We start from the raw sequence: 18671 nt of genomic DNA, 5'->3' as shown, positions 1-18671 counted from the left end.
TTTGAATATGATGATAAGCCATACACGTTCACACGTTTGTGTCAAGGCCACTGCGAATCTCCCACTGTGTACAACCAAGCATTGTGTACTAGTTTGGCCTCTCTACAAGTTTCCAAAGGCACCGCTCTCATACAATATGTTGATGACCTCATGATTTGTGCACCCACAGCAGAACAGTGTGAAGCTGATACCATTTCCTTGTTAAAACACCTCGCAGCCGAGGGCCACAAGGCCAGTTTGTCTAAACTTCAATATGTGCAGAAGACAGTAACATTTCTGGGTCACATCATTTCAGGGGAGGGAAAAACCTTTTCAGATAAGCGACAGATGATGTCATTTTTGGGTAGGTGTTAATACTGCAGGTCATTCATTCCTAACTATTCTCTGCTCGAACAACCACTCCGTACCATCACGCATGTCACCGGTTTGAAACCTGCAGATCGCCTTACATGGATGCCGGAAGCCGACGAATCCTTCATTAACATGTAGCTGGCACTCCAATCCCCTCCGACGCTAGGTCTACCTGATCCTACCAAGCCTTTTACACAGGCAGTGGATGAGCGCGATGGGTGTATGACCTCAGTTCTCCTTCAAGATCATGGGGGAAAACAGAGGACTGTTGACACGCTGTTTGTCTCATCCTCTGTGAACAGCACACCTCTCTGCTGCACGTTATCTTAGTTATCACACATGCCTGTTAGACATGCCTAATGTTGAAGTCAAACGCTGTACCACTCTGAACCCAGCATCTCTTATGCCTCTCCCAGAAGACGGTGACAAACACGACTGTGTTGCCAAGCTTCTTATTGTATGTACTCCCAGACCTGACTTAAAAGATGTACCCCTGACCAACCCTGACCTCATTTTGTATGTTGATAGGTCCGCCTCTCGCGACCCTGTGGGCACTAATCGGGTGGGTTTCTCTGTTGTTTCAGATTCTGCTGTCCTCTGTTCCGGACCGCTCCCATGCCACCTCTCAGCACAAGCAGCAGAGCTCATAGCACTCACTGAGGCCTGCACTTTTGCAAAAGGCAAATCTGTAAATATCTACACTGACTCACGTTATGCCTTCGGGGTAGTACACGATTTTGGGGCTATCTGGAAGTGTAGACAATTCCTGAAATCTGACGGTAAGCCAGTGCTTAACCATTTCCTAGTTGCAGGCTTATTGGACGCCATTCTGCTCCCGTCTGAGGTTGCAGTATTTAAATGTGCTGCACACACCAGCAACACCGACCCCGTTTCATTAGGAAATGCTGCTGCTGACTCAGCTGCAAAGGCAGCCGCTCTGAATCCTCTCGCACCACACGCACACTTGTTTGTTAACATCCCTGTTTTCTCCATCACTGACAATATGTCGTCACTAACTGCCATGCAGCAGTTAGCTCCACCAACAGAAAAAGCACAGTGGAAAACTGCTGGTGCTACCTTTGACCCCACCTCCAGCATCTGGGTTGGTCCAAATTCCAATCCATGTCTCCCGAGGCATTTTTTCTCACATTTTGCTAAATTGACACATGGGTTGAATCGTGTGTCAAAAGGGAGGAAGTTAGAGGCTGTCAATCAACATTGGTTCACAAGGGGATCCACAGTAAAAAGCACTGTGAAGCATGCTTAATTTGCATTACGCAAAATTCTGGTAGACCGGTAAAGGTTACAGGAAGAGGTGCACACCCACCCCCAACTAGACCATTTGAGCACCTAGTGCTGGATTTAATCGAACTTAGTCCATCAGAGGGTAAAAAACACTGTCTTGTAATGGTTGACATGTGGTCCAAATGGGTTGAAGCATTTCCGGTAAACGCACAGACAGCAAATACTGTGGCGAAAGCTTTACTAAGGGAAATTATTCCTAGATGGGGGATACCAAGCAAGATCTCTAGCGACAATGGTTCACATTTTGCTAATGAGGCCATTGCACAGATAGGGGAATACCTTGGCATGGACATTAGAAAGCATTGTGCTTATCATCCACAGAGTGGAGGTGCGGTGGAAAAAGAGAACGGTACAATCAAAAACAAGCTAGCAAAATGCTGCGCAGACACAGGTTTATCCTGGACACAAGCCCTGCCCATTGTGCTGATGTACATGAGAATGCAGAAACGAACACGGAGTCAACTCAGCCCTTTTGAGATCCTTTTTGCAGCTCCTCCACAGATTGGGATCAAGGCGCCAGGATGTCCTCTCCCCTCCACAACTTTGTGTGAGGATGCTATGTTGTCATATTGTGTTAACCTGTCATCCAATTTAGCAGATATCAGACGCCAGGTAGCGGCAGCTCTACCTACCCCTGCTACTGGTCCACTCCACCGTATCCAACCAGGCGACTTCGTGCTGGTCAAGGACTTCCGGAGAAAGAGCTGGAGATCCAGCCGTTGGCAAGGTCCCTACCAGGTGCTTCTCTTCACCCAGACAGCGGTCAAGGTCGCCGAGAGAGCCACGTGGGTCCACGCCAGCCACTGCAAAGCTGTCATCTCCGCCCCAGTCTAGCCGGTCCAGTAGAAACAGACGACGACAAGTGACGTGCCAAGTCACCACCAGCACCACACACGCAGCACATACAGCCTAGTACCACACACAAGAATCATGGGCGACGGCCAGCTGTGCTTTTTCATATGCCTCTGGTTCCTCGTCTGTGCCGTCATGGTGTGGGGTTTAATTGACATGGTCATGAAGGCACGGGCTCAGTCAGACTAGACACATCCACGAAGCAGACGACAACACCAAGAACATAAACTTTGTGCCTGATCGCTGGCGAGTGATTGAAGATGGAGCCCCTCAGACAAGAATTAGCTAACGCCCACCTGGAAAGACGACAACGCAACCGTGAACGATGCAGAAAATGTTGGAGGGTCTGGACACTAGTAGAGTGGATCCTTTGTATATTCTCCATGGCTTTTGTGTTTGGCATAATCCTATACTTCATGTATCCATGGTTAGTACACAGCCCCCTAAACAAAGTCAGAGTAGCGAAAAGATATGCTGGAGAATCTGGGAGAACGACATGGTCAGGAGGGTTAATTAAAGCAGGGACTTGTAACATGACTTTGATGGAGGGGCAAGACAGCACAGTACAGCTAGACCCATGTGACTACATCCCTTGCCCCGACCCTAGGAAGTTAGGGTGGGCAGACATTTACATCTGCTATGTCATAGATGGCAGTTACACTAGCCTCCATTGCTCTGGAGGCTGGGTTCCTTCTGCTGTACATGCTGTGTAGTTCACCTCATGAAGACATGTTTTTTTTCCTAGTATGATCTTCTCTGCATTTGCATAATACACCGCTCTCCCTCAAACCACTGACAATGCTACGGCCAACCCAGATTCAGCCCCCATTGATTCCGACACTGTAGAGTCGGATACCGTAAAATTGCCATTCCCTCATTTCAGTATTCTTTTGCTTTCCACATACAGAGTCTGTCCTCCACAAAAACATCCACTTTCCATGATATGTTTATGATGTGTTTATTTAAACCAGCGATGGAGTGTATTCATTGATGTGTTATATCAGTCTATCCATTCATTTGTTTTATTTTCTTGATTGATCAAATATGATCAAATGGGGGGGAATGTAGTGGCAATTTCTTATATTACTTTATATGGTAAAACCAAATGATGATATTATGCTTAGAAACTGTTTGGTCAACTCGACCTGTTGTAGCTTCTTGCCAAGGTCTTACCTGGAGGATGCGGCCCTCCCTATGAGAACATTGTAAGATAACAGTTTTCTAAGGAAAGTCTTATCTCTTTTACTTCCTGCACAGCAACAATCCTCTATAAAACACACACACACCTTATACCTTGCGTGCACTCCTGCAGACTACTCTGTACTCTGTGAGACATGTACCTTTGAAGACAAAACAAGAGTCCAAAGCAGTTTACTGCCACGCGAGCAGCTTTGTGAGGCAGAACAGAGCAGTTCTTTCAGCTCAATGTTAATGTCAGTGTTCTGTCCTCATCAGGACATTGTTGTTAATTTGTTGGATTTGTCTCCCCCTGCTGGCGGTAGTCGTAATGTGTAAAATATGTACCATGTGACCTAGTGCATAAGGAAGCTGCATGTGAACAGGACAGCCACATTTGGCAGGCACTAAGTGGGGGGCTGATAAAGCTGCTTTGAGGAACGTATACACAGCCTTAATTAGATCAGCCATAGAATACGGACTAATAGTGTATGGGTCAGCTGCATATTCTTCTCTTCAAAAATTAGATAGAGTCCAGGCACAAGCACTAAGGATATGCTGTGGGGCAGTAAGATCTACACCAGTGTCTGCACTTCAGGTAGAGTTCGGAGAAGTACCTATTTCTTTGAGGAGAAAGCAGTTAATTGTTAATTACTGGGCAAATCTACAGGGTCATAAAGATACTCACCCTACTAAACAAACTGTACAAACAAGTTGGGAAAGTAACAAGCTCTGGAGAGTATAAACAACTTCTCTTCAGAATGTTGTCAGGATATTTTACATGAAATTTTACAAAGCATGTTTAGGTTAGTTCATCTGGGAATTGTTGTTCAATTTGTGTGGGTTCCAGCGCATGTGGGTATTAGAGGGAATTAAGTAGTGGATCAACTGGCAAAATGTGGTTTGAAAGCAAACCAGATTGATATTATGGTACCCATCAGTAGAGCAGAAGTCAAATCTTTTCCAAAAGTGGTTATCAAGCAACAATGGCAAAAACTATGGGACAGTAACACCAAAGGAAGACATTTATATCAGATACAAAGGGAAGTAGGAACAGGAAGCACTTGGGGGAGTAGTAGAAGAGAGCAGAGCATTAACAGCAGGATAAAATTGGGACACTGGACTAAACTCATCACTGCATCTGATTGGAAAACATCCAAATGGCAATTGTGATGGTTGCCAACAACCAGAGACAATACATCATGTATTGTTTAGCTGCCCGGATTATAACAGACAAAGATTCATTCTGAAAACTGCACTGGAACAACTCAACATCAAGGACATGGATTTCAAAGCAATATATGAAAGTAAATCAAGAAATGAAGCAAACAAGCTGATCTTCAAATTCCTCAAAAGCACTGGTCTGAGGACAAGGATTTCATATGAACATGTAATAACTCAACAGTAGGTGGCGATATATGCTCCAAGTGGAAGCGATTCGCCATTAAAGAAAAGAAGAAGAAGAAGAAGGACAGCCACATGTTTTTTTTGGTGACCATAATCTGCCCTAATCCTTGACGTTCCGTGCCTTTGGTCGCATTATTGGTATGTACAATTGATATAAACGTAGTGTTCTTTCATTTCCAACAAATATGTTTATAGAGACTAGTTTTGAGATGATAGTTAATGTGTGTTGTAAACTCCTCTGTAGAACTACCGTTAGCTACAGCCATAATGTTATGCTACAGCCACGTGTGTGTATGTTCTTTGGTGTTGATTCAATGTATAATGTGTGTAAATATTCTTCCGCATATTTATGTACTTCTTGTATTGTGTTTATTTCCTAGTTTCACCCTTTCTTCATGATTAAAAGCGATTAAACGACACCTACGGTCTCTAGTCCTTGATGGTGGAAGGTGTTTAGCTGACAGTCGAAGTGCACAAGAGATACGTGCACGTAGGACGACACAGTGAAACAATAGCTTTCTAGCGGGCCGGACAACAGGTTTGAGCAGATACAAGTTACTGCTGCTACATTACAGCTAAGAGAGAAGACACAACAACAGCGCTAACGAAGAAACCTCATCCTCGGCTTCACAATGGAAGAAAAACAAGCAAACTCGTTTAAAGTCAGGTCTGTCGCAACAAGCTCCGTGAAAAGCAGTGCTTCCACAAACAAAGCAGCAGCTATTGCACGCGCAAAAGCAGAAGCAGCAAGAGCACGAGTTTCTTTTGCTAAACAACAAATGCAAATGAAAATAGAAAGAGCACGTATAGATGCATCTCTGGACGTCCTGAACTTGGAAAGAGAAGCAGCCGCTGCTATTGCTGAGGCAGAAGTCCTTGAGGCAGCAGCAGACAGTGGTGGGGATAAACATAGCTTCAAATTAGAGCTCCCACTCAAACCCGAAGACCCTGAAGAGCGTACATCCAAAGACGTACTTCAACATCCCAAATCACACGATAGCCTTCAGTCAATGCCAGCAATGGAACCCATTAATGCATATGGAAGCGCTATGCCACAGCAGGATAGGATTTTCCCTGCACTCTATAACCAAGATAATGACAATAACTCTCCTCTACTGATTAATGCTCCCGCTCAACAGCTGGGCCAAGTTGAAACATAGATCAGAACGAAGATATCCAGTTGAAGTTGGACAGAATCATGGATGGATGAGGACAGGAGGACTCAATGATCGTAACCGTCCACCAGCTCAACACCACAGCACTCCATTAGCTGACAACGCAGAGGAGAGTCAGAGCATGACAGACTTTGTGAGATTCTTTGCTCGCCGCAAACTTGTCAGCACAGGATTGTTACAGTTTGACGATCGTCCAGAAAGCTTTAGAGCCTGGCGAGCTTCGTTTTTTAACACAGTCAGAGGCCTTGACTTATCGGCTAGCGAAGAGATGGACCTGCTAGTCAAATGGCTAGGAAATGAGTCTGCTGGTCATGCAAGGCGTATCAGAGCAGTGAATGTGAACCAACCTGAAAGAGGGCTAGCCATGGTTTGGGAAAGACTGGAACACTGTTACGGTTCACCAGAAGCTATTGAGAGCTCACTCTTCAAGAGACTTGATGGGTTCCCCAAGTTGATGAACAAGGAATCTCAGAAGTTGAGAGAGCTGGGCGATCTGTTGATGGAGGTTCTTTCTGCCAAGGCTGAGGGAGATCTACCGGGCCTCGCCTTTCTAGATACCTCACGTGGCGTCAACCCCACAAAAGTTACCATACAACCTACAAGAGAGATGGATAAGTGAGGGCACCAGATACAAACGTCAAAACGGTGTACCATTTCCACCATTTTCCTTCTTTGTGGACTTTTTCAGCGAACAAGCAATGACAAGAAATGACCCCAGTTTTGATCTTACTATGTTCAACAATACCCTGTCTTACTCAGAAACGCCTGCCTTCAAGCAAAGCAATAATAGAACAACTATTTCAGTCCATAATACCAACGTGTCTTCCCCCTCCGATGCAGAGATGACTCAAAAGATGACTGAGGAGCCTGGCAGACAGTGTCCTATCCAGTGTTGGGGAAGTTACTTTTAAAAAGTAGTGTTTGCTCGTTACTCGTTACTTTTACGTTACTTTTATGTTGCTCGACTTTGGACAAAACCCCATCTCTGTTCCTAAATGTTTAGGCTTACATAAAGTTCTACTATGGAGGACATAACAGATATTTCTTTTGTGCTCTTTATTATAAAAGAAATGCCACAGAGCACTTAACAAAACATTGGGCTATAAGCGTCAACACCACCACTAAACAATAATATCAAACAATATCAATATAAAATCATAATCATTAAACAGGCTAGCCCCAAAATAGGTGCAAAGCTAGTGCAAATCATATCAATAGGCTCCTTAGGAACAACATGATGAAAACCTCAAAATGGCTCATGTGTCTCAAAATAAAACATGCCTCATGTAAATCCAACAGAAAAATAATAACTTCAAAATGTCTTGATATCAATGGCTTGTGTAAATAAAATAAAATGGCATAATACCGCTGGGAAGCAAAGACATTTTAGCCAAAATAAAATCAAGAACAACTTAAAGCAGGACTGGCCTTGGAATTAAAAGGCTATGTTCACTGAATATGCTGGCCCTTCTTCACGGTATGATAATATCATAATTTCCCCGGGGATCTTGAGCTACTAGCTTCATGCTAGCATGTTTTCCTTTCAAATGCTTGGTGAGGTTGGCAGTTGAGTTAACGGCAGTGGACAAAAGTTTCTGGCCAGGGAACAACGTACACCTTACACTCACATTTTTCCCCTTAGTTTCAACAAGTTCGAAGTAATGGGAATACCTCCATCCCTCGAATGTTAGCGTTGGCTGCGCCTGCTTCTCGCTTGCCATCACTGCTCTTCAGTCTTCATGCCACCACCAGCGGCCAGCCTCTATCACATACAGTGTGGAATGAGAGCTCGTGCCTGCGTCAGCACGCAGCTGAGTAGGCAGTGTGTCACACTGTCACTCGTCCCTGGGAAAAGTAACGTTCCGGCGAATTGAAGAAGAAACTACGTTACGTTACCAAATTTTCCTTAATAGCGCGTTACACTACTTTTTACCCGGAAAAAGTAGTTACGTTACTGTAATGTGTTACTTTGTACTTTGTAACGCGTTACACCCAACACTGGTCCTATCCATAGGAAGCCCCATCCTCTCCAAAATGTCGCGGATTTAGAGAGAAATCCCTTAAAGATCGTAAGGCCTTTCTTAAAGGCCCTGTGAAGTGTGCACCTGTGCATGATCTGTTATGATAATACGTATAGTAATGACCAAAATTGTCCATTGGAACCCATATCAAAAAATGTTGGAATAGCAACAAATTTGACGAGTATTGAATTTTCCGGGGAAATCTGCAGTCGACCTTCGCCTTCGTGGGCGTGGCTTGCGATCTACTGCGTGACGTCACGAGATGGACGCCGCCGCACTGTTTACATTCATCACCGTTCGTTTTTTCTCTTTTTCAAAGTCGAATTTCTCAACGTTTTTGAGCTAGTATTTTCCTGGAAAGTGTGTCGGAGTCGACTGGAAGTGATTGCCAATCGAGAAAACCTGACAATGGAGGCGACAGTGAAGAAAGAGGGATGAAAAACACAGGGGAAACGATGCATTGCCGCTGGCTGTAGTAATGTCAAGTCTGCCGAAGTGGCGATGTTTCTGTTCCCAAAAGATGAAGGTGAGCCTGGCTGGTGTCATTGTTTCGTAGATTATTTGATTGATCATGATAAATAAAGGCCAGTGGTCGATTCGAGAGAGAGAGAAAGAGAGACTGACAGAGTTACAGGGTTGTTGTTAGCATCTGGTGCTAGCTCGGAGCTAACGGAGATTAGCTGTTTCAACAATAAGGAGAGGGAGAGTGCTCTCCTGTGGGACTGAGAGAGATAACGTCAGCTCAGGGAGGTAAACTGTAGCCTAAGTTATCTCAGTGGGTTTGGTCATCTATGTAAACAAATATTTCCATCTATGTAATATTAGTTGTATAAAATAGGTTAAGAAATCCTTCCAATGTTTTTTGATTATTGAAATATATGTTTCATATGAGTGTTGAGAGCTGTATCCATAAATCTCTTAATGTTGCCCTCAAAGTGCACCAGATTGATCACTTTCCTCATCTATCCTGTCCGAAAAGCTGTCCAAATCAATCATTTCTCTCACACTAGTATCACTTTCCAGAGTCTCCGCCATGTTTACAATCGCAACTGGGTACATCTTGTGACGTCACAGCCACTATCGTCTGCAACTTCCGTTAGGCTCAGACGGCAAAATTAATAATTCATTAATTCATTAATTATGAATTATTAAAAATTATGTTAGCCATGAACAGGCACAATGATATGTAAGGAATGAAACTGCCATTTCATTTTGGTGCAAAAACATGCACTTCACTGGGCCTTTAAGGAAAATCGGATCTGCTACAGATGTTGCGCCTCAACATCACATATTGCCAGAAACTGCAAAGCGAGCGTCAAGTGCTCCGAGTGCGAAAGTGAAAGTCACAACACAGCTCTACATGCAGGACCCCCAACCTGGAAGGCAAAGGCCATTAACCCTGCCATAGCGTATGGCGGGGAGGATGGAAGTACACCTGCTGATATTGCAGCCCTGTGTACCAGCGTCTGCAGTGGAGACCTGAGCGGCAGGTCGTTTTCGAAGATATGTCTTGTTAGAGTCTTCCACTCAAGTTATCCAGACAAAGCAGTAAAGCTTTATGCCATCCTCGACGATCAAAGTAACAGATCACTTGCTCGCCCAGAGTTCTTTGATCTTTTCAAGACACAAGGCCCTAAGTCACCTTACTCACTGAAGACATGCGTAGGAGTGGTAGAGACAGCTGGAAGAAGAGCGAGTGATTTCCAAATTGAATCTCTCGATGGGCAGGTTTTCCTATCTCTCCCTACGCTAATTGAGTGTAACCAGATTCCTAACAACAGATCAGAAATCCCCACTCCAGAAGATGTGCTCCACCTCGCACACCTGAAATCTGTAGCTCTTCAGATTCCTAAGATGGACAACCAGGCCCCAATATTGCTTCTCCTTGGAAGGGACATATATAATATGAGTACACAAGGTGCAGGAACAGATCAATGGTCCTCACGATGCACCCTATGCTCAGAGGCTCGACCTAGGATGGGTCATCGTGGGAGACGTCTGTTTGGGAAATGTTCATAAGCCATCTATGGTGAACACCCTCTTCACAAGCACAATAGAGAACGGTCGTCCATCTGTCTTTCAACCTTGTCCAAATCGCCTCCTCATCAAAGAATGATACAGCGACTTTACGTAAACTGACCCCACAAAGAGCTACTTCAGTGATGACACCGCCTGTGACAAAGGGGAAGACCATCTTGGGTGTACAGTGTACACTGTACACCCAAGTGTTTCACCCCCAAAGACCTGTACAAGCGTCACTGGCGTCAGGTTCAATTCCTCGCAGATGCCTTTTGGAGCAAATGGGGGAAGCAGTACCTCTCAACTTCGCAGACAAGGAGTAAGTGGCACAGAAGCAAGCCAAACATTGATGTTGGAACTATGTTTCTTGTGAAAGACTCTCAAGCAAAGAGGCAATGCCATTGGCATTGGTCACCAAAGCATTCCTGAGCAAAGATGAAAAAGGTCCGCATCGTAGGGGTCAAGATCACCAGAGAAGATGGTGCTAAGCTTTTCCTCTGACCTATTACAGACTTAGTCCTTCTTCTCTCCGAAGAAGACTACAAGAGCAAGTAGTGACTTTCAAACATCGATATTTAGAAGCCAAGTTAAGTTGGGTGTTATCAATAGATACCAGGCAGGGAGTGTTCTGTCCTCATCAGGACATTGTTGTTCATTTGTTGGATTTGTCTCCCCCTGCTGACGGTAGTCGTAATGTGTAAAATATGTACCATGTGACCTAGTGTAAGGAAGCTGCATGTGAACAGGACAGCCACATGTTTTCTTTGGTGACCACAATCTGCCCTAATCCTTGACGTTTGAAGTATTATTTGAGTTATTTGAAGTATTAAAGTAACGTGTTATGGCAGGAAAGTTAAATCTGGTATATTAATTTTAATGTCACCTTATATAGAATGTGTGTTAAACTTGTGATTTCTGCATTAAGTGACTTCTGCCTAGCAGATACCAAGAAGAGGCCCCTAGGGTCTCTCTGTTAATTATCAATAGTCCTTGCAATTAACAGGGGAAGTCCCAGATACATTTTCAGATAATGTAGTTAAAGTCTTGTAGAATTAATGTTTATCTCCTACACATCCTGCAGGCCTGGAGACTTGGGTCACCCAGCAGTAACCAAAATAAAAATCCTTTTGAGCTTATCAATAAAATGTATTCATTCCTAGTAAGCTGACTTTGGGGTGAAGGGAACTTCAGGGAAGCCATTAAGCGATAAGAACAATTAAACTTCTGTTAATCAACCAAAACTCATGACTTTCAGGGGACAGGACATTCGGACCTATAACAAGGGTCACTTCATAGAGAATATGTGTGTGTATTCCTTACTGTGATCAGATGTCCTGTATAATCATTTATCAACTATTCCTGTATTGGTGTTTTATTTTGATTCCTCTGTTTTTATTCTTTCATATGTGGGTACTGGAGGGCTACAAACATTGTGGAGAAATTAGCTTAAACATGTTTTATTACTCTATGGGAAATGGAAGCAGCTTTTATGACAGGGACGAGAGAGCTGGGGGAGGGGACATTCTTAATGAGATTTGCAGCATGTCAAATGATCAGGGAAATCTACTTGTTTTAAATAGATGTGTGTGGTTGATTACTTTGTATTAATAATAACAGTATGTGTAAAGGAAGCTGGAAATATGCAATGTGAAACCTTTTATTTGAAATAAAGATTCTGCAGGGAATATTCTTAAAGAACAATAGCTCAAGTGTCTGGAAGAGCTGCAGGCTAAATGAGTGTGCGGTACTTTTTACTGCTTGAGATCAGAGCTGATGTTTTCCTCTTGTTATTATTGTTTGAGGTTAAGGTAACTCACATGTGTTATTTGTATAATCCAACTATAAAAAACTATATCTTAAAACTATCTTTATAAAATGCCAAAAGTATGTGAAACTTGCAAGGAGGGGTTTGTTATCTCGAATGTAAGGGTCGCCTCTGGCTCGCGCTGATTGGCTGTCTTTTCTAAGTGGAGGACCCCTCGGGGGGGGGGGGGGGGGGGGGGGCAGCCGCATAGCTCCTCCTGGGGTTTTGGATATAAGCCTATGTTTTCTTTGGACCAGCCTCTTCTTTTCTTCAAACTGACCAGCTCTGTGAGATTGGAGGAAGAGCAGGAAGTACTTCCTTTGTGTTTGTATTTGTATTTGTATTTGTATTTGTATTGTTACTTTTTATCATTAAAACAAGATTATTGTTTAACTTGCATTCTGGTGTTTCTTAATCCCTTCCTTTTTACGAATTTACCCAGCTTATCAAACGACACGCGGAGACGAGGTTGGTTTTAAACATCCTCTAAATCTCCAACAAGTGGTGACCCGACGTGTCTGAGTGGGGTGTTTTCGGGGAAGAGACCACCAGCAGCAAGCGGACGGAATAGTCCAGGGCTAAACATCTCGGCCTCTTCTGACAACTAAAAACAGAGCTCTGACAATAACAGGTGAGCAGACACCAGCTTAATTCAAAATCTGTGATTTGACCATATTCCAAATGTTAGGGTTGTCAGACGAAGTTTACAGTGTTTTTTATAGTAACAATGCAAATGCGTGTTTTAGTTGTTAAAATCGGATATTGAGTTCCAACAGGCCAGAAGGGTATTGAAGTCCCGGGCTTGAAAAGTGGAGGTATTGAGTCCCCACAGTTAAAATCGGATATTGAGTTCCGACAGGCCAGAAGGGTATTGAAGTCCCGGGCTTGAAAAGTGGAGGTATTGAGTCCCCACAGTTAAAATCGGATATTGATTTCCGACAGGCCAGAAGGGTATTAAAGTCCCTGGCTTGAAAAGTGGAGGTATTGAGTCCCCACAGTTAGACTGTCTGGAGTAGTCAGTTGGTAGTATTAAGTCTCCATATCAGACTGACTCAAAATAACGAATCCACAGCTCGACGGGGCTGGAGATGAGTTATTTATGTTATAAGTGATCCAAAGGAGAGTAACGCAAACTTCGAAAACCAATTTTGAAGTGACCGGACCTCATTAATCCTTTGTTCTGTGGGGTTGAATCTATAAAGCCAAACGTCACGATAAAGAGTTCTGTAGGCCTGGGTTACGGCTCCATGTCAGCGTCACATCGTTGAAAGACGGTGTTGAAGCGCGCTGAGAGGCTTGCTAAACTTGTTGAAATAAACATCGGACAATACAAGCTGAATAGACTGTACAGGGAATTTTTTCTGTGAATATTTACTAGTCAGATAAAGAAGCAAAGTTTAAGCCTGCTGCTTCCAAAATCATTTCTCCCCTCAGTGAGGTGGAGCTCATTCCTGGTCGGGTGCCGCTATCTGGTGGCCAACAGGGTGTGGCACAGAAAAGACAGACTAGCGGTTCGAGTATTGCTTAATAGTATAGTTTGTTGGCTCCATCTGCTGGACGTATTTTGTAGTATCTCTTGCAATATTGCGTTACACCTGGAAGACGCTTTAATCCAAAACAACTCACAATAACTGCGTTTCACCAGGAACATACAATCAAAGAAGACAGGATCATTAAACTATAATCAGGTTTTATAAGTGCCAAAACATTTCAAGTGCTACTCAACTGGCTTTCAATAAGCCAGTCCGCTGCTCCTATATAAGTGCTTTATTGGTACTTTTCTGTTATTACATTTATCACTCAAGGTGGAGTTCAAATACATGTGTTTATACACTCAAACTATTTACACGTCTAGACAAAGGCAGGGCAGTTAAATAAATACAATAACTACATTAGGAGTGACGACGAGCATTGTCCAGTATATCACAAATTACTAGTGAACATATATTAACCTAGTCAGATAAATACACGCAAAGTCAATATGGAAGGGCAGTTCAAAAAAAGTGATTTAGACGTCCCAATTCCCGGAAGTTTCCAAGAACAATGGGGACAGATTGAGGGATTGATTCTAAGTGGGACAAAACAGGGGGACAAGAAGAAGGCTTGTGCCGACCTTAGGTTCCTCCATGATAAAATGATAGAAGAAGATAGAGTGGGAGGGGATGACACTCTAGGAAATTTAGGCTCAGCTCTGAATCAGTATGAGCGACAGCTGGTAAAGAAACTGGGTAACCTAAACGAGCAGAAGCCCGGATTTTTTGCCCGTCAGAAACTAAAGGAAGAGAAAGAGGCGGTTGATAAATTAAGGAGGATTTGCCACAATGCAGCACTTGTCAGGAAGGGGATGATTGTGGTTCTCCCCCCAGTCAACAATCCCCCAGTCATGGTAGCAGCCCAAACACAGGGGGGGGAGTTTCAACGCTCTAGTGACGTTGGCACTCTCCTGTTCCCCCAGGACATTAGGGAAACGTGCGTGCTGACACCACCACCCACAGATGACGACATACATCAATATGTTGCAGAACGTATCAGATTTTATAGGGATATGACTCAAAAGGACACCTCTGCCTCAGACAGGAGGAGACGAAATCTCAGCAGTGCTGTAAATGACGTGTGCACTGCAAGAACGGCTAGTTCAGGAGAGGGGTCTCAGACAGGAAATGTGGGGGATCAGTATGTCTCAATTCATTCCCCCCTGATTTATCCGGATTTATCCAGTGTATCTACACAACCGCCTCCTTACTCTTCCCCTGTCCCGAACGCACCCCCCAGGTATAGTCTACAGATGCCACTGAACCCGGTGGACTCTGGCTCAGCCCAAGAAAAAGCAAGTGTAAGGGGGGGTAACTTTAAAATAGTGGGAAATGTTTCGCTAACTCCTTTAAGGAAGACCTCCGTTACAAAGGGAGAAAGCAGCCCCACACCGGAAGAATTGATCGCCATTGTAGAAAAATATGAGGAGAGGGAAAGAGAGGAGAAAGCACGGGCAGATGATTACAGAAAGCGACTGGAGGAGAGAGCATCTGAGGAAAGAGGAAGAGATTATGGTGGTACGGACCATCAGGATAGGGAGGGGGTCCATTGTCAGGAAGCGGAAGAATTACTGAGAAGAGAGAAGGAAGAAATAGAACAAGTAAGTCAGGACAGAATGAATAGAGAGCAGGAGGGCGGTAGCCAACAACAAGCAGGTGGGGAAGGGTACAGTGAAAGTTCTCCCAAGGGCGAGGGCAGTTTGAGTGACCTGCCGTTCCAAGAACAGCAGGCACAAACAGGCCATTACTCCACCAGCAAGGGAGGGGCATCGGGGGATGAGAGTGGTGAGTGTTCCTCTGGAGCAAAACAGGGAGATGTCAACGGCAGGATGTGCAAGAGCAAGGTTAAGTACATAAATATGACAGGAACAATCTCTGAACTGACTGCTACACAGGTCCTTGCACTTCCCCGTATGAGTTTGAGATCCCAACACACCTCAGAAGACCCCACACCTCTTCCCTTTATTGCTCCAGTATTACAGGCTCCTTTGGTGGCACACCCCAATGGGAATACCGCTTACCACCCTTTCTCACTAGGAGATGTGCACGCACTAGTTGACAAAATGCCGCTACCTACTGAGGGAGGGAGACATTGGATGAGAAAGTTTGCTGATATGTCAGTAGGACAAACAATCTGCCTTGGAGATTTCAGGAGGATTTTGGCACAACAGACTTCCAACCATGACGTAAAGACAGTTGAGGAAAGATCAGGAACAGTAAGAATGAACGATAACCAGCCTATCTCTTCCAACAACATACACAGCTTGCTGAGCTTGGCAATGAGAGAACATTTCCCACAGACGGGAGGAGGTTACGGCTCACCATCTTTCACGTTCACACCTGGAGAGGCCGCAGCAACCATGTTGCTAAGGTCACGCCAACAATACATAGTAGCTACTGACTATAGTCCAGAAAATAGTGACCAACATATGCAGATGTTCCGTAAAGCAATATTAGCAGCAGTACCTGCCGAGATTAAAGATCTTATGGAGGACAACCCAGAAGTGGATCTACTAAACACGCAGACATGGGAGCGTCATCTGGGCCATCATTTAGGCAAATTTAACAAACAACTCACTAAGAATAAAACTGAGGAAGAAGAGTTGAGAGTGCAACTACTCCGTACTCAGCTAGAAATAGCCCGTAAAACAGTTCAAAATGAGAAGAAAAGTGCCAAACAGCTGATTGTTCATCCTGTGGCGCCAGCAGAGCAGGCACCGGGGCCGCAAAACCCAAATGGGGGTTTTCCCAACCAAGGTCCATTCTATAACCAGCCCCAATACGGCTACAATAATGGTTTTCAGCAACAGAGGGGCGGGTTCAGAGGCAGAGCTAGGGGTAGAGGAGGGTTTCAAACAGCTCCAGGAGTGTACCCATATCAACAGAGGGCGTGTTTCATCTGTGGACAGACCGGCCACTGGTACAAGCTGTGCCCGAAGGGAACCCCTCCACAGGAAGGACGGGGACAAGGGGGACAGAGAGGGCATTTACAAGAGTACAGAGCAGACATGCAGTATTTCCAGAAACCCCAAGAGGCAGCCCCACAGGCCCAACACCATGACCAGGGTCACGTTGCACCAAATGTGATGGCTGCTCCCTATGGCCAGTTTGTCCAGTACGAACAGGACTGTTACCCACCACAATGAGGTCGCCCAGGGAACCCTGAATGTACGGGCCTGGCGGACCCTTACATGGACATGACTGTAAAAAACGCGAAATTACCATTCCTTGTTGATTCAGGAGCTAGATATTCAACTATCAACTCCCTCGTTTTCAACACATCCAAGTCCAGTAATACGGTCTCAGTCATAGGGTTTTCGGGAGAAATAGAGCAGGTGCCGCTCACTACGCCATTAACCACCAGAATAGCGGGCCAGCTATTTCTTCATCAGTACATTCTGGCACCCCAAAGTCCGGCTAACCTCATGGGGCGGGATGTTCTTATCAAAGCTAACGCCTCCATCCTCTGTTCCCCCGACGGACTAATAATATCATTCCCAAATGGCACTCGCCTCAATTGTTCACTATCAACCATAAAATCAGCTTCTCAAAATGTTGGCCCAATCCACTGCAGCAGAAGCAACTCAGCATGCCACTATATATTGGGGGTTGCTGGACCGGCCCCAAGACAAGACACCAGGACTATTTTCTATTTTTCAACAATGGAAGCCGTGGATTAACCTCCTCAGGCCTTATGGTTCCCCTCCAGATCCTCCCCATCTGACGCTGAATTATGATAGAATGGACGACCAAAGTTATGCATATGCGTATGACGCAGAGGTGGCTATGTCCATTTGGGACGTAGCCACAACCAATTTATTTGTGGGACAAGCGGGGGTGGCGGCATCTGTTGAACTCACTGATGAACAACTCTATTGGTACCGTATGTCAGCTGAAGCCACACCACACATTTCCTTAGCTATCAGGAGGGGCTATGAAGCTAGGGAACTTGGTCCTATGGTAAAGACACTGCTAGAAGTCGAGGATTGGGAACCAACACAAATAGCAGCACTCACATACTCTCCCTCACACAAGACTTATGCTCTAAAAATCTGCACACAAGAATGCATCTTCATGGAGAGACACGAAGTGGAGAGACATCACGGTAGAGAAAAAACTGACCATTCATTTACTGAAGACATGTTGCGTGACCTCCCACCTGACCTGTGGGCATCTGACTCTCATGACGTAGGTTTCTGCTCAAAGGCTGCACCAATAACATTTGAGGTGAGCAGCACTATGCCTGTAAATCTATCACAGTACCCTGTTAAACCACAGGCCAAAGGGGGAATCAGCAAGGCAGTTGAGGGTCTGAAGAGAGCAGGGGTGTTGGAACCCTCACAAAGCGAGTGGAACACTCCAATACTCCCGGTATCAAAACCTAGCGGGGAGTACAGAATGGCTCATGATTTAAGGACCATTAATGCTATTACAACTACAGCTCTGGTACCAGTTCCTAACCCATACACGGCTATTTGTAATATCACACCTGAGCATACCTGGTTCACCTGTATTGACCTGGCCAACGCTTTCTTCTGCATACCTCTGGCGGAGAAAATGAGGCCTATTTTTTCATTTACAATGGGAGGGGAAAAACTACAGTACACAAGACTACCCCAAGGCTTCAGTCTGTCTCCAGGAATATTTAACAAAATACTCAGGGAACAGCTAGATGGCGTTTCATTACCAGAGGGGGTGGTGTTGATCCAGTATGTAGATGACCTTCTCATTGCAGCACCCTCCGCAGCCTCTTGTTTGGAGGCCACCAGGAACCTACTGGTTCGCCTCCATGCAACAGGGTTCAAGGTCTCCAAGAAAAAGCTACAATGCACCCGTAAAGAGGTGACATTTTTGGGCAGAGTTATCTCTCCAGCAGCAACACATCAGGAGGTTATATTGCATCACCCAAAATCCAGGACAGTCAAAGACATGTTATCTTTTCTGGGTCTCACAGGCTACAGCAGACACTATATCCCAGAGTATAACCCAAGAACAGCTGTACTGAGGACACTGATCAATGAGAAAGGCA

General features: G+C 44.7%; 2 protein-coding genes across 2 annotated transcripts in view; one reads left to right on the top strand and one right to left on the bottom strand.

Moving 5' to 3' along the window:
- LOC307044207 (uncharacterized protein) overlaps positions 1-4421 on the top strand; it is a 47841-nt gene extending 43420 nt beyond the window's left edge. The window contains exon 2 of the transcript XR_013809577.1: positions 936-4421. The gene's annotated coding sequence lies outside the window, so the exon portion shown is untranslated. The remainder of the gene's footprint in view (positions 1-935) is intronic.
- Positions 1-18671, bottom strand: part of LOC307044209 (gamma-aminobutyric acid receptor subunit pi-like) — a 241866-nt gene that overhangs the window by 139822 nt on the left and 83373 nt on the right. The gene's annotated exons all lie outside the window — the stretch shown is intronic.

Source organism: Notothenia rossii (genome assembly GCF_949606895.1).
Source record: "Notothenia rossii genome assembly, chromosome: 6".
NCBI lineage: Eukaryota > Metazoa > Chordata > Actinopteri > Perciformes > Nototheniidae > Notothenia > Notothenia rossii.
Note: the sequence above shows the minus strand (reverse complement) of the source record. Positions and strands in the feature narration are given on the sequence as shown.